The following is a 15,891-nucleotide window of genomic DNA, read 5'->3' as shown; positions in this document are numbered from 1 at the left end:
AGAACAAACATGATACGGAAACCCACAAGCAGTGCACATTCGGGGGGGTTTTTTGAGTACATATCATTTTTCTACTGGACATGTGAAAAATGACACATCTTTGGCTATGTCATCTTAGCTCTTTGGCTCGTCACATTATTCTATGTGTTGGGTAACATTGCAACAGATTACTTTTGTTGTTCTTTAGAGAAATTGTCCAAGCTTTTGAAGCTACCACCAACAGTGGCCAGAGTGACTCTTCTTCCTCTTGGAAATGGAGCACCTGATATGTTTGCAAGTATTGTTGCTTTTATGGGGGTTGATGCTAGTGAGGTGGGACTCAATAGTGTTTTAGGAGGAGCTGCTTTTATTACCTCTGTAGTGTCTGGATTGGTTTCTCTATTCATTGCAGGTTCACGTGCACAGATTGATCGTCAAAGCTTTATATGGGATGCATGTTTGTTCCTATTGACCCTTGCTGCGCTTTCTCTGATTTTTTGTCATTAGAAAGATTAATTTGTAGAGAGAACTGGATTTTATTTCTACATCCTATAGGCATTCACTCTCGCAGAAAATGAGTTTATGAGGAAATAAACCCAGAACATAAAGTGGGATTCAATGACACCCACGCAGTCCTTCCCTGGAAGTACTATTCCTCTCAGTTGTGAATATGACTCTCTGGTGGATTTAGAGTCAACTACAGGTTTGGCTGCTAGTCATGGACGCTTAAAGACTTCATTGCCTCAGTGGATGTGGGCGTCAAATGTAGCTATTTTCTCAAAACAGGGACTGTCAAAGATAGTAGAAGAGATTAGGCCCCTGTGGGGATGGAGCGAGGATAGTGAAAATTATCAAACAAAGTGTCCTTTATTTGGATTTCTACAGTGTTTTGTCGAATGGCCATTGACAATAACGTGACAACCGACCATCCCCATAGTGGAAGATGACTGATGGTCAAAAGGCGTTGCAGTTGCATCTGTAACATTGTCACCAATTCTTTTGGCTCTGTTCTGGAATATTCAAGAAGTCAAGCCCTTGGGCATTGGCAAGGTGGCATATGTTGTTGGAGGAATTTTTGGTGGTATATATGGAACTATTTGATATTTTACAACCAAGATAACACCCTCTACAAACATTCTTGTTTCCTTGGGTTGTTGGAGGTTTCGTAATGAGTATCTCCATGGACATTCTTGTTTCCTGGTTTCATAATAAGTATAGTGTGGTTTTACATTATTGCAAAGGAGTTGGTGGCTTTGTTGGTTTCCTTTGGTGTAATTTTTGAGATACATCCATCAATCTTGGGCTTGACAGTGCTGGCCGGGGGGAATTCAATGGGTGATTAGATGTCAAATGTTGCTTTAGCATTAAATGGAGGAGATGGGGTTCAGGTTGCAATTTCAAGACCTATGCAGGACCTATGTTTAATACGCTTGTTGGAGTGACAGTGCCTTTGTTGTTGGGATCCTGGTCCACGCGACCTGTTATTTATATTGTTACAAAAGATACTAGTTTGTTTTACACGCTCAGATTTCTTGTCACGGGGCTTCTGTGGGCATTGGTGGTTTTTCCCATGAATGATATGTGCCCAGGAAAGTTGCTGGGACTTGGCCTTTTAACTTTATATTCATCATTCCTTCTTTTGAGATTGAGTAGTGCTTTTGGGCTTCTCTCGATTTCACGTTTGTATTAACCTTAGACATGTCCAATCATGATTGATAATTTCACTTCAAGAAAGCATGCCCTAATCATTTTTTCTCAGGTGGTTTGGTGTGCTTACGACTACGAGTACTCTCAACCTGGACGCTAATGGCCGGAAGATTGGTCGATATCAATATTTTTCTCTTCACTGCTCAGAATGTCCATATTGGAAATTCCACTTCTCAGATTTCTCTCTCACCCAACATGACGTTTCCCTGTCAAATATGGAGTTTTACTCTTCATTATCAGCCTCGTCGTGGAAATTTTCTCATGGGTGTGATTTGAAGGCAAGGTGATTTGGTTTTACCAGAGATTTTTCTCTTATGTTTTTGGAGAGGATTCAGCAGCAGCCTTTAACTGAGGATTCAAGACGAGGCGACGGCCATTACACTACTACCAGGTATCAAGAAACAACCTCAGAGAGGCCTCGACGTCACTCGAGTATATTTTTTCGGATGCAGTTCCTAGTGGGACGTATCCATCGCCTGCTGAAATCTCACATATCTTTAAATGTCAGAGTGGGAGCAACTGCTGTTGTATATTCTGCCGTTATTTTGGAGTATTTGACTGCAGAGTTTTTGGAATTGGCAGGAAATGCAAGCAAAGCTTTGAAGGTCAACCGTATCACTCCTAGACATTCGTAGCTTGTTATTCAAGGGAATAAAAAACCTGATACTCTGACAGGTTTTCTGCAACTTCCATGGCATTATTGTGGCTTCCTCAATATGGTAATTTGAGTAACACATACCCCTCGTGCTCTTGCGTTGATCGTAAGATGGAAGCTGGTATGTTGAAGGAATTGAAGCAACTCTTGTCCCCCCCTTCTATATTCGAAGGAATTGAATAAGTCTTGTCCTCGCCTTCTATCATCTACATATTTCAAATCTTAGCTTCAAATTCTTATACTTATAAAAGGTAGATTTTTTAGACAATCCATAACAAACAACCATATCTGTCCAAAATAAGAGCCATTTACAGCACTGAGAATGTTCAAGTAATAGAGTTTTGAATAATTTCACCTAAAACATGCTTAAACACAGTGAGAAAAAGGCCTTATAACATGGCTCAACTAGGCCCAGATATAAAATAGCTTCCTCTTTCAGATTCGCTGAAGCGACTTCATATATTATTTTCTTTTGTTGTTAAGTACCTTGTGGCATTCTTTTTATTGTTGATTTTCCTCTCTGTCCAAAAAATGAGCTATTTATGGTACCAATCTATTAAAAAACAAAGCTTTAAATCATATCACCTAAACATACTTAAATACAATAAAAAATAAGCATCGTAACATGGCTCAGCTAGTTCACATACAAAAAGTATGCCATTTTCAGATTCGCTAAAGCTGCTTCTCGTCTAATTACCTTCAGTTATTGGGACAAGACCGTCTATGGATTCCCGAAGACAATCTTGTTTAGTACTCTAAATATATGAATATATTCAATATTGAGTCTTGTGCTTGGTAACTTATGTCCACCATTCTGCATTAAAATTTTGATGTCTGACGTGTGATCCCATTTTATGATATTCTAACAAGCAGGTAAAGGGCGAACAAGGTTGATGGTAATGTGCATATCTTGTATACACTGGTACCCAAGTTGAGGAGGCATTACAATTGTATGGAGACCACGAAATCCATGTCAATGAAGAGGTATGTTGCATGCACCATTGCTGAAAGTATCACTACATACTTTACTATGAACTTTTATGATTTAAATCATTATTTGATTTTGTATTAGGTAACTATTGGAATCTAGTGAAGCTGTGTTGGGTAATAGAGTAAGACACTTGTTTCTTACGGTGACAGTACAACGCTTGCCAAGGTCCATCTACCTCCAAAATGTTGACAACTACAAAGGATACGCTTGTATTATACTCTTTATTCTAGACCCGTGAAGTTTGTCATCCAAGAAATTAGAGAGGTTTATTTTTTCTCTTTTTAGTATTTTGATTCTTATTTTCATCTGAAAGGGGTTATCCACAATGTACACATATTTTCTAGGTATCAAGTATACACCATTCTAATAGATAATATTTATATTGGACATTCAATCTTATGTAAAACAATGTTGGAAATTTCTGGTAATTTCAAGCAAACTGAACAGAGAAACAATGCTTTGTTTTAACCCAGGAAATAATACTCTGTTTTACCACAAGGAAGCAAAAAAAAATTGTTTCCAGACAACAGAGGTTCAGCAACACACATAAAAGCTTTGTATTCATTAATAAACTGCCTGATACAAATTTCTTCCTCTCTCTAAGAGAGATTCACCAAGAACTTCCACACAAAAAAAATTACTTTGGCTCTTATAGAAAATAAATCCAACACTGTTGTGCATGTAAAATCTTTATATTTACTGCTGTGTAAATTTCTTTACATATGCCCTATTGTTACATACATTTCAACCAAAAAAAAAATTCACAGTGCTGCGCACTTCACTTCATTGCAATACATTTCAATCTCCCAATTTTTTTTTTTATCTCACGCTGCTGCGCCTCTCAAACTACCTCACACTGCTGTGTTCACTTTTTTTTGCTTCACACACATACAATAAACAACATAACCAAAATACATTTATGTGCCCATACTTCTGTGTAAAAAAAAACATTAAAATTAAATATCTTACCAACATTTACCGACAATCTACGAATGCAATAAATTCAATTAATTACTTCACATGAGCGGTCAAACAAAAAACTTCACGCAAGTTCAAATGGTGCAGGTCCGTTGATTTAATCAGACGATTGACATTAATTCCCCGGAGGTCAAAATCGCACGAACATTGCTGGCCGGGGAATGGGCTGTTTTGGAACAGTGTTGTGGCCACGTGTCGGCAGATCGCACTGATCGGAGCCCCTTCGGAAAATACCGCTGATCAGCAAAAGCGGTGCGGGGAATGGTACTGGCGGTTTTCAAAACTGCGCTGCCGTCGCTGTCCCTGCACGGCAGTTGAAATTATATTTCAACACTCCCCTTTAATTTCAACTGCTGGGTTATCAGTCATACCTAGACATTTCCTCAAAAATTCAAAACTTTTCTTTCCCAATGGTTTGGTCAGAATGTCTGCAACCTGCTCCTGAGTTCTGCAATGTTGTAAAACAATTTCTCCATTGTTTACCAATTTCCTGATGTGGTGAAACTTTGTGTCGATGTGTTTCGTTCTCTTATGAAACACAACATTCTTGGATAATGCAATAGCTGAGTTATTGTCACAAAATATCATAGTTCCTTTTGTTTGCTCTTGGCATAAGCTCCTTAACATCCTTCTTATCCAAACTGCTTGATATGGTGCTGCTGTAGCCGCTACATATTCTGCCTCTGCTGTAGACAATGCTACAATAGGCTAATTTTTAGAAGCCCATGAAATGGCTCCTGAACCCATGTGAAAAACATAACCGGATGTACTTTTCCGATCATCTACACTTCCAGCCCAATCACTATCAGTGTATCCAATTAAATCTGAACATTCTGAAGTAGTATATAAAATGCCAAACCCTTTTGTACCTTTAACATACCTCAGAATCCTTTTTGCTGCCTGCCAATGTGCTTCTTTTGGCCGCTCCATGAATCTGGAAATCAAACTAGCAGCAAACATTATATCCGGCCTAGTTGCAGTCAAATACATGAGGCTGCCAACTATGCTCTTGTACAAACTAGGATCAAAATCCTTGCTGCTGTCCTCTTTGCTGAGTTTTAATCCCATCACTGTGGGAGTGATTGCTGCTTTGCTCTCATGCATATTAAATCTTTCCAACACTTCATTAATATATTTTGCTTGTGAGATAAAAATCCCATTTTCATTTTGATCTACTTCTATTCCTAAGAAGTATCTCAGCAAACCCATGTCAGTCATTTCAAATTCTTCTTTCATGACTGCTTTGAAATTTTCAATGAGATATTCATCATTACCTGTGAAAATAACATCGTCAACTTATAACACAACAATTAGAATTTTACCATCCTTTTCTTTGATGTAGAGGGTGGGTTCTCCCTCATATTTTTCAAATCCATTTTCCAAATCCATTTTCCAGTGGATAGGAATCTATCCTACTGTACCATGCTCTTGGCGCTTGCTTCAACCCATAAAGAGATTTCTTCAATCTACATACTTTGTGCTCTTGGCCTTTCTTTTCATAGCCTAGAGGTTGTTCAATGTAGACCTCTTCCTTTAACACTCCATTCAAGAACGCTGACTTCACGTCCATTTGGTAAGCTTTCCACTTGTTTTGTGCTGCTATGGACAGCACTGCTCTCACAGTTTTCATTCTAGCAACCGGTGCGAAATTTTCCTCATAGTCTCTCCCATACTGCTGCTTGTATCCTTTGACGACAAGTCTTGCCTTGTGTCTTTCTATTTTGCCTTCAGCATTACTCTTGGTCTTGTAGACCCATTTAACTTCAATGACTTCCTTCCCTTTTGGTAGTTCAACTAAATCCCAAGTCTTGTTTCTTTCTATGGCTTTAATCTCCTCATCCATAGCTTCTATCCATTTCCTATCCTTAATTGCTTCTTCGAAATGAATAGGGTCATCAACATGACATTATGATGCAAACAAAGAGTTCATACCTTCATTTGCTACCTCTTACTCATAAATATCATTTAAATTTATGAACTTCTTACCTCTTTCATTTGGTGTGCAAGTGCTTGAAAAAGCACTTGAATTTCTTCCTTGTGGTGTGCTTGGAGAAGCATTTTCATTTCTCCTCAAGGGTGTCCTTTACTGTCCTTGTGTTGGCACTGCTGTTTGGGGATGTATTTCAGCCATCTCCTCATTATCTTCATCATGAGACAAAGAACTTTTAACATTCACTGTTTTCTCTATGCTTCCATCCCAAGCTTCCTCCTCAATGAACTGAACATCTCTACTCACAAAAAACTTTTGGTGGATGGGTTATACAATCTATAAGCTTTGGATTCCTCACTGTATCCAACGAAAATATATTTCTCCGATTTGCTGTCCAACTTCTTCCTTAGCTGATCTGGAATGTGTGCATAAGCCACACATCCAAAAACTTTCATGTGGGTGACTCCTTGCTTTCTCCCACTCCATGCTTCTTCCGGCACTCTATTCATGACTGCTTTTGTAGGGCATCTATTCAAAATGTACGCTGCACAATGTACAACTTTAGCCCAATAATCATTTGGCAAATGCTTTGCCTTTAACATACTCCTCGCCATATCCATGATTGTCCTATCTTTCCTTTCAGCAACTCCATTTTGTTGCGGAGTGTACCTAGTGGTAAACTGTTTATGAATTCCATTTTCTCTACAAAACCGTAGAAATTCCTTGGAGATATACTCACCTCCTCTATCAGTTCTTAGAACTTTGATATGCAGCCCACTTTGGTTTTCTACAAGTGCCTTGAAATTGCAAAATCTTTCAAACACTTCACTTTTGTTCTTCAGGAAATACACCCAAGTTTTTCTTGTGAAATCATCAATAAATGTTAGTGTATAGAGGTTGCCTGCAAGTGATGGAGTTTGCATCAGTCCACATACATCCGAGTGGACAATCTCTAAGGGTGCTTTTTCCCTCATGCTTTTCCCTGATGGAAAACTTTCTCTATGTTGTTTCCCCAAGATGCAACCTTCACAAAGGCTGTCCGGTTTCTCTATCAGTGGTAATCCTCTTACAATTCCTTTTCTACTCAACAAGTTAAGACCTCCAAAGTTAAGATGTCCAAATCTCAAGTGCGACAACCAATTTTCATCATTTGGTTCACTTTGGTAAGCCTCTTGAGTCACTGCTGCAATTACTTCTTTATTTTTTAAATCTGCCTTCATTCTGAGAGGGAACATCATGTTCCTTGTCATCTTTACTTCAACAATACATTGTTTGCTGGGTGCTCTATCCATGATGGTGCATACATCATTCACAAAAAAAACATTGTAACCCTTTTGAACAAGCTGTCCAATACTTAAAAGATTACATTTCATTCCAGGAACATAATAAACATCTGCTATGGTTTTCTTTTCTCCTTTATTTGTTAACACTTTTACTTCTCCTTTTCCCATAACATAAACTTTATTATCAGTCCCTAGTGTGACTTTTGACTTCACATTCTGATCTAACATAGAAAACAAGGTTATGTTTCCTGTCATATGGTTGCTGCAACCACAGTCTAGAAACCATACATCTTCACTCTTTTCTTCAGTAATATTACAGGCTAAAAACAAATTGTTTTGGTTGATATTTTCTCTAGTGAAATTTGCACTAGATCTACTACTCATATCATGCTGCTTCTTCCTACATTCATTTGCATAATGCCTATATTTTTTACAATAATAACATTGGACATTGGATTTTTCATGCCTTTGTCCTTGAGCATGATGTTGTCCATCTTGTTGGTTGCTGCCTTGGCCTTGGTTCTGATTTGGATTGCTGCATTTTCCTTGAGCATTTGCTGGACTGTTTCTTCCACCTCTATTTTGGCTTCTGCCTCTTCCTCTCTTGTTTCCTCTGCCTTGACCTCTTCTTCTTCCAAAGGACATCTGGGTCTTGAAGACATGTTCTAGAGATGAGTTTTCATCCCTACTCAATCTCTGCTCATGTGTATCAGTGATGCATGTAGTTCATCAACTGTGAAGTTTGTGAGATCCTTTGTCTTTTCTATGGTGGTGACAATCACATCGAACTTTGAGGGTAGGACCCTCAACAGTTTCTCCACAATCCTCCTTTCTTCAAGATTTTATCCATGAGACCGTATCTGTGTGACCAGACCAATCACATGTGTGAAGAATGAGTCAATATTATCTAACTCCTTCATGCATAGATTCTCAAAATCTCTCATTAGCAACTGTAGTTTTGTTGTCTTCACTTTCTCCATGCCTTGATAGGTTGTCTTGAGAGTTTGCCATGCTTCTTTGGATGTCTTAACTGCTGCTATCCTTGGAAACACACTCTCATGCACTACTTGATACAAAAATACGAGGGCTTTTGAGTCCTTCTTCTTATAGCTCTTCAACAGATCTTTCTCTACCTGTGTTAACCTATTAAACTCATTTTCATATGCTGGTTCTTCAAAACCATCCTCAACTAATTCCCATAAATCTTGAGAAGCAAACAGGGTTCTCATGGTTATTGCCCAATAGTCATAGTTTTTCCCATTAAACTGTGGGAGCTGAGCATTAAAAATACCCATGCTAGTGCTCGTGCTGGTGCTGGAGCCAGCCATTCTTGCACTCTAAACTATGCTTCAAATACCTGACTATATATTTAAAATAACTGATTGTTTCTTCAGCAGCAACACAAAAAAAAATCTTGAGAAATACCTTGGATTTTTTACTGAGTCTTCACTCTGCGGGAGACGCTGCTGCAGCAAAAAAAATCTTTCCTTCAGCTTCTTTGACACCTTCAAAGAGCCTGGACAAGCTCTCATACCATGTTGGAAATTTTTGGTAATTTCAAACAAACTGAACAGAGAAACAATGCTATGTTTTAACCCAGGAAATAATACTCTGTTTTAGCACAGGGAAGCAAAAAAAAATTGTTTCCAGAGAACAGAGGTTCAGCAACACACATAAAAGCTTTGTATTCATTAATAAACTGCCTGATACAAATTTCTTCCTCTCTCTCAGAGAGATTCACCAAGAACTTCCACACAAAAAATTACTCTGGCTCTTTTAGAAAATAAATCCAACACTGCTGTGCGTGTAAAATCTTTATATTTACTGTTGTGTAAATTCTTTACATATGCCCTGCTGTTACATACATTTCAACTAAAAAAACAAATTCACAGTGCTGCACACTTCACTTCATTGCAATACATTTCAATCTCCCAAAAAAAAAATTTATCTCGCGCTGCTGCGCCTCTCAAATACCGACAATCTACGAATACAATAAATTCAATTAATTACTTCACGTGGGCGGTCAAACAAAAAACTTCACACAAGTTCAAATGGTGCAGGTCCGTTGATTTAATCGGACGATTGACATTAATTCCCCGAGGACAAAATCGCACGAACATTACCAGCTGGGGAAAGGGTTGTTTTGGAACAGTGCTATGGACACGTGTCGGCAGATCGCACTGATCAGAGCCCCTTCGGAAATACCGCTGATCAGCAAAAGCGGTGCGGGGAATGGCACTGGCGGTTTTCAAAAACTGCACTGTCGTCGTTGTCTCTGCACGGCAATTGAAATTATATTTCAACAAACAAGAAGTTCATTTAAGATTTGTTTCTTTCAAGGTAATTAAAACCATCTAACTTGTGTGTAGTAGCTTCCACAATTTTCAAACAATTTTGTTTCCAATTTGAGTTTAAAAGGTCTATTTTATCAATACGCTAAAAAACAATATTCTTTTATTAATAATTTCCACTACAATATTGTAGATTATTTGAAATTGTAACATTTATTTTTTCTCTAGATGTCAGATGTCACGTGAGCCATAGGAACACTTTAACCAATATTTTTGAAAAAATCATTGGTTGAGCTCGAATACCACGAGCCATAGTAACAATTTAACCAAAAAAATATTGAAAGAAACATTGTTTTTCTATAAATTTGTGGGTGCGAACCCTACGTTAATACATGATGCCCAGGGCCTAATATAGCATTTTTCAAGGAAGACATAACATTTTACCACCAGTTTTTTATTTATCTTTTTAGGACCATAGTGATATTTAATCTCGATTCTTCCTTTGCCTTCCTACTTTGCCTTCATACTTTGCCCTCGTTTTGTTTTTTTTTGTTTTTTTTTTTTTTCATTTGAAGGAATTTATGTTTTTCCAATATTTATTTATGTTTTTTCCAATATTTTGGATATTTATGTTGCAGTTTATTTACATTTTTTATACATATTTTTATTTTTATTTTTTTCTTTCAAAATAGAATTTTTGTTTTCCAATATTTTGTATATTTATGTTACAGTATATTTATATTTTTTTATACATATCTGTAACAGAACGGACACTTTTAAATCTTATACATCAAATTCTAACGGTTGATGTTGCAGTATATTTACATTCTTTTATATATATCTTGAAAACAACAGACACTTTTAAATTTTATACATCAAATTCTAACTGTTGGCCGAGGAGTGAAGATATTCCATATTTTTTTAAAGTGATTTGTTATCTTCTAAAAGTTTAGATTGTTCAAACCGAAGACTACCAGCAACCGAACTACTCGAGTCTTATAGATTTTCAAATTCAGGTTTTTGTTTACTCAATTTGAGAAACGCTAAAGTATGTGTAACATATCCTACTACCTGATTAACAGACAAGAGCCAGAGATGTTGTGAATATCCATTAATATGGCTTACTATTTTGAAACGTAGATATTTTGCATGTATTATATGTAGCCACACGAGCTGTCATAAAGAAGGCTCACAATTTGATGTCCTAACGAAGACAAAACCCTAGAACAGAACATGAATAGGACCGTCTACGAGTGATGGTTGCGTGAAATTGTTTCGAGTGCATACAATGCCAAAAATGCTCAAGTTTTTTCCATTGATGCTTTTTGGGAGTCTGGCCTAGCTGTAAGTTTCCAACTGATTGACTGTATAATTTTTCATACTGTAGAAGCCAAGGAAACTTTATCAACAGCAGTAGAATTGGCTCGTTGATTACTTTCCTGTGGTATGCGCTAATAACAGCGTTCACTCCAAAATAAATGGCATCTAGTGATCTTTAGGTTTCTCGTCTTTGGATAGGAAACATTATACAATACACATGTTTGTTGTTTCAGATTTCAAATATATAGATGAGATTGAAAGTTTAATCCGTTTCTCGGGCCAATTTTTCATGGGAACGACTTCTTCACGACTTTTTACTGTGAATTAAAATTCCCAATGCTTAAATGAATTTCAAGGGCTTCTTAATTAACATTAAATTTTTGATATTAACATCAAATTTCATAATTTAATTTAGTAATAATAATAATAATTTTTTAATATTAATATTAAATTAATAAGGTTTTTACATGACATGACAACAAAAATTATAATATAATTTTTAATTTTTAAATGTGTTAAAGCTTTTGTGTAAGGTAAATTTATGATCTATTCAAACTCAAGGTATATGATAAGGTATATTTTGAGCGCACACATACATATTTACACATTGCCTCCATACTGGGTTGTACAATGTGCCTCTATGCACAATAGCATAAAATTTTTCTAATATTGTTCAGAACCTAGGTCCAGTTGAATTTTCATTTTTAATAAAATAATATCATATCAACTTAGTTAAATTGTGGATGGATTAAATTTTATATCTTTATTGATTCTAAAATATAAATTATGGGCTTCACATGTTTTTTTATAGAGACTTGATTGAGCCCTTGTTAACCATGTAAATGGCTTGATCGAGGATTGCGAAATTCTCAATTGAGCTATTTGAATTTGAAATTTAAGCGCTTGATCGAGCTTATGAAGTCATAAAATCCACAATTAGCACCCCTTCTACAAATTTCTTGCAACACCATTTTGTACCCTAGTTGACTTAGGGATAAATTTATCCTTAGATGGTGGAGTATGTTGGATTCATGAAGGAATCCTCTATCCAATGGCATATGAATTAACATTTTCGAATTCATATAATATTTTTCATCTAATTTCTTTTAAACATAATGCTTGAATTTTTTTTAACAATTTTAAATAGGTTGAATAAAAAATCAATAAGATAAAATATACACAATGAAAAAATTCAGAAAATACCACTATCTTCGTTTACGAGTCCTCTTCAAAAGGGTTCTCTTCGTTTTTCAATTTATTTAAATAGTTGAAAAAGCCTTACGCGAACAGTGTCTGCAAAATGCAATTGAAATATTAGTTCACCAACTTTGAAAAATAAAAACAAATATAATTTTGCATAAAAAAAATTAATATGAAAAACTTAGCTCTCTCCATGTGAATCAATATATATATATATATATATATATATATATATAGATAGATAGATAGATAGATAGATTGTAGACTAAGTTATGCTACTTGAACACAGACATACCTCTTAAGATGTGTGAAAATTTGCAAGGACAAGAATTACATTTAATGGAAAATTGACATATTATACCACACTAAAAATATTGCACAAAAACTCATTAGGACAACAACATAATTCTCCACAAATTGTCTTTTTACTGTGTATCAAAATTCGCAATGCTTATATGAACTTCAAGGGCTCTGAGGGCTTCAATTTGATAAAAGAGTAAAATTTTGAAATTTCATCGCCACATTTGACCCAAAAGTGTAACTCATATTTATGCATTCACCTTATAGTCATAATTGTTAACATCGTAATACAAATATACATGAAATGTTCAAAATGCATTCCAATTTTTTGTATTGGTTAAAGTTCTAATCCACATATTCATATGCTTTACATTATTTCATCTTCTTTTTTTTTCTTCCATTGTAGACCCAATTGACAACTTAGAATTTGAATTCGTTGAAGTTGTGTTTTTCCTTTTAAAATATAAAGGAATTGGTAACTGGTTTGGGTTACGTAGGCAAGGATTAGGTCAAATCTAGCTAGTTGTCACTATAACCCCAGGTTGGTGCCAACAACACACAACCCAACACCTATTAGAAAACATATGATTTAGCAAGAGCTAAGGTATCCCAGCTAGGGTCATCTACCCTTATATATTTATCACAATGGGCCACATGTCACTCCATAGTAATGGAAGTTGGGTGGATAGGATCACAAACATTTTTCCCAACTACTCGAGCTAAATCCACTTGACAGTTAGAATCATACTTTTTAATATATTCACAAGTAGTTTTTGGAGTGCAATATACTTAGCTTTAAGTCCTTTAATTTTTATCTTTTCATTATGTAGGGTTCCCAATATGAATGCAAATTCATATTTCTAACTTTTCTTGATATGCATCCTACTAGTAATCGAGAAAATTGAGTTCTTATGATTAGTGATATAATCCTCCTACCTTCTCAAGATTACATGAATATTAGTGATCCTAAATAGTGGGTGTCTCCTATAATTCCCATGGTCCATACTATTAACATTACCTAAAATTTGAAATAACACCTTAACCCTACCCACAATTAATAGTCTAGCATATTTAGTAATGTGTTTGCTTTACAACATCCTTGGGAAAACTGGTACAATAGAAATATGAAGAGAATAATAACCTTTTGTAATTCAATGTAGAGGGAACTAGAGGGATTTAGGAGGAGAATACACTAAATGAAAACAAAATGTTGCACAAACCAAACCTACTAGATCACCCAACTAAGTGACTCAAATTAGAGGTAAGGGAACTTGAGTAGTGAAATTAAAGCCAACTAAATCTAAGCCACGCACCTAAAGCCAACAAGACTTGAGCCACACAAATTATGCTAACAAAAAAAGTTGAGCCACTTTAGGCATGCGAATTTAGCGCCGATAAAACTTGAGTCATGTAAGCCAAGGTTAAGGCCAGGGTTCCACAAGGGTAATCGAAGAGAGCTAGAACCCAATTCAGAGCATTGAATTGGATCAAGATGGAATAGAACTGAAAGCCACATACCTATAAATCAATGAAATACCCCAAGCTTCAAGCCTGTAAAAAATCCATTGTCCCATTTGCAATAAAACTTAACATTCAGAGTAATTGACGAGCTCACTCCCACATTATTCATCGAGTGTGAAGGTATGATGAACTTATTACTTCTTGGTTTCTGTGAATCATAGTAAACCCTCCAATGTAAATGAACATGTCAGTTGTTCTCATGCAAGTCTACTTCATGACTATGGATAAATACTTAAGATATGGGGTAGAATGCATTCTTGCATGTTGTTCTTAAACTAATGTAGTTTAGAATAACAATATTGTTGGCTAGATGGTTTTCTCTTGATTGAATCATCCTTAGAATATGAAAGAAATCAAAACTTTGAAACCCGATGACGTTGGTTTTTATTCTCTTGATAGTTCTTATAAGACTCCATCACTTGAAGAGAATGCCATTAACATTAATTTAATCATTAATGTTACAATAAGTCTTTTGATATGATTTTCATTAATGATCCTCATTCTCAAAAATTAAACTAATACCTTTGCTCAGTTACTTAAAGCTCTAGTAAGTCACCATTCAAAAGTGTATTTTTGGTTTCCTCTAAAATAAAGAACAATCTTTATCACCCTTAACTATATACTTTTATATTACTAGTTCAATAATATAATGAAAGGATAAGATGTTTTTAAAATTGACATGAAAATATTATTATATTATAAAAAATATTTTTTTAATAAAATGCATAAAATTCCCAATCTTATCTTTTAATTTATTAAAATTAGAATTATAATTATTTTTTAGTTTTAAATTCCCCCTTAAACCAAAATTTATGGAAGACGTGCACTTTTTTCTCATTATACGTGTCATAGACATGGTATTACGCATTCGATTTTTCTTTTGGTAGGGTAACGCTCTAGTTTTGACTAAAACAAATTTGCAGTTTCTCCATAGTTTAACATTATAGGCTAAATTTGTTATTTATTATTATATTTAAATTTATTTATATACAATATAATTGGTTAAGGTTTTATTCTATTATGATTATATTGTGTACTCATTTCACAACATGTACAACTATCTCAAATATATAACACCATATGTACTCTTAAAGATCGGCACTAAACTCTTAAAGATTGGTACTATATCATGGGAAAGGTCGACCATCAACGTCTAAGCCCCTCCCTAAAGCAAGTAAGAGAGCGATGGGGCCTTGCCAGTTGTCCACGTTCTCTACTAGATCGATCATTCTAACTACCAACAACCTGACATTTCGGCATGGACTCCTTGTCAGTTTGAAACACTATGAATTAGTGTGTTGTGTTATTTAGTCCCACGACCTCTTATGGGCCCTAATTACATCGAAGGTATTTTTCTCTTTAGGGTTGCGGGGTTGGGGTGAGAAGACATTGTTCACCAAACCAATGGTAAGTGTTTATTTTCATCATCCTTCGTCTAATTAAAATTGGCCATGTGACATAAGAACAATGGAAACTATCATCCCTAGTGGCCATTGACTAAGTGGTAGACCTACGAAATCACGTCCCCACTCTCTTCACTAGTAAGAAAGGTTTTAAGAGTCAAGCAAGAATTGTGCCAGATGTTGATATTACAGGAAGCCATTGCTTCTATGAAGTCCAGGCTCCATCTTCAATGGTTGCGATGGCTACTGCAGAAGATTGTGATAATATGACAAAGATCTCTGTCTGCATCATTTTTAGGATTTGGTACAAGGTGTTTGATTTGCGAAGTGTTT

General features: G+C 35.7%; 1 pseudogene; it reads left to right on the top strand.

The window, feature by feature from the left end:
• The first annotated feature begins 597 nt into the window (after positions 1-597).
• LOC149162571 (cation/calcium exchanger 4 pseudogene) lies at positions 598-2,321 on the top strand (annotated as a pseudogene).
• The last annotated feature ends 13,570 nt before the right edge of the window (positions 2,322-15,891 follow it).

This window comes from Pinus tabuliformis, chromosome 5_2, assembly GCF_031772625.1.
Source record: "Pinus tabuliformis cultivar Carrire ecotype Pingquan chromosome 5_2, CPIR1, whole genome shotgun sequence".
NCBI lineage: Eukaryota > Viridiplantae > Streptophyta > Pinopsida > Pinales > Pinaceae > Pinus > Pinus tabuliformis.
This window is presented reverse-complemented; position numbering and strand designations above follow the sequence as displayed.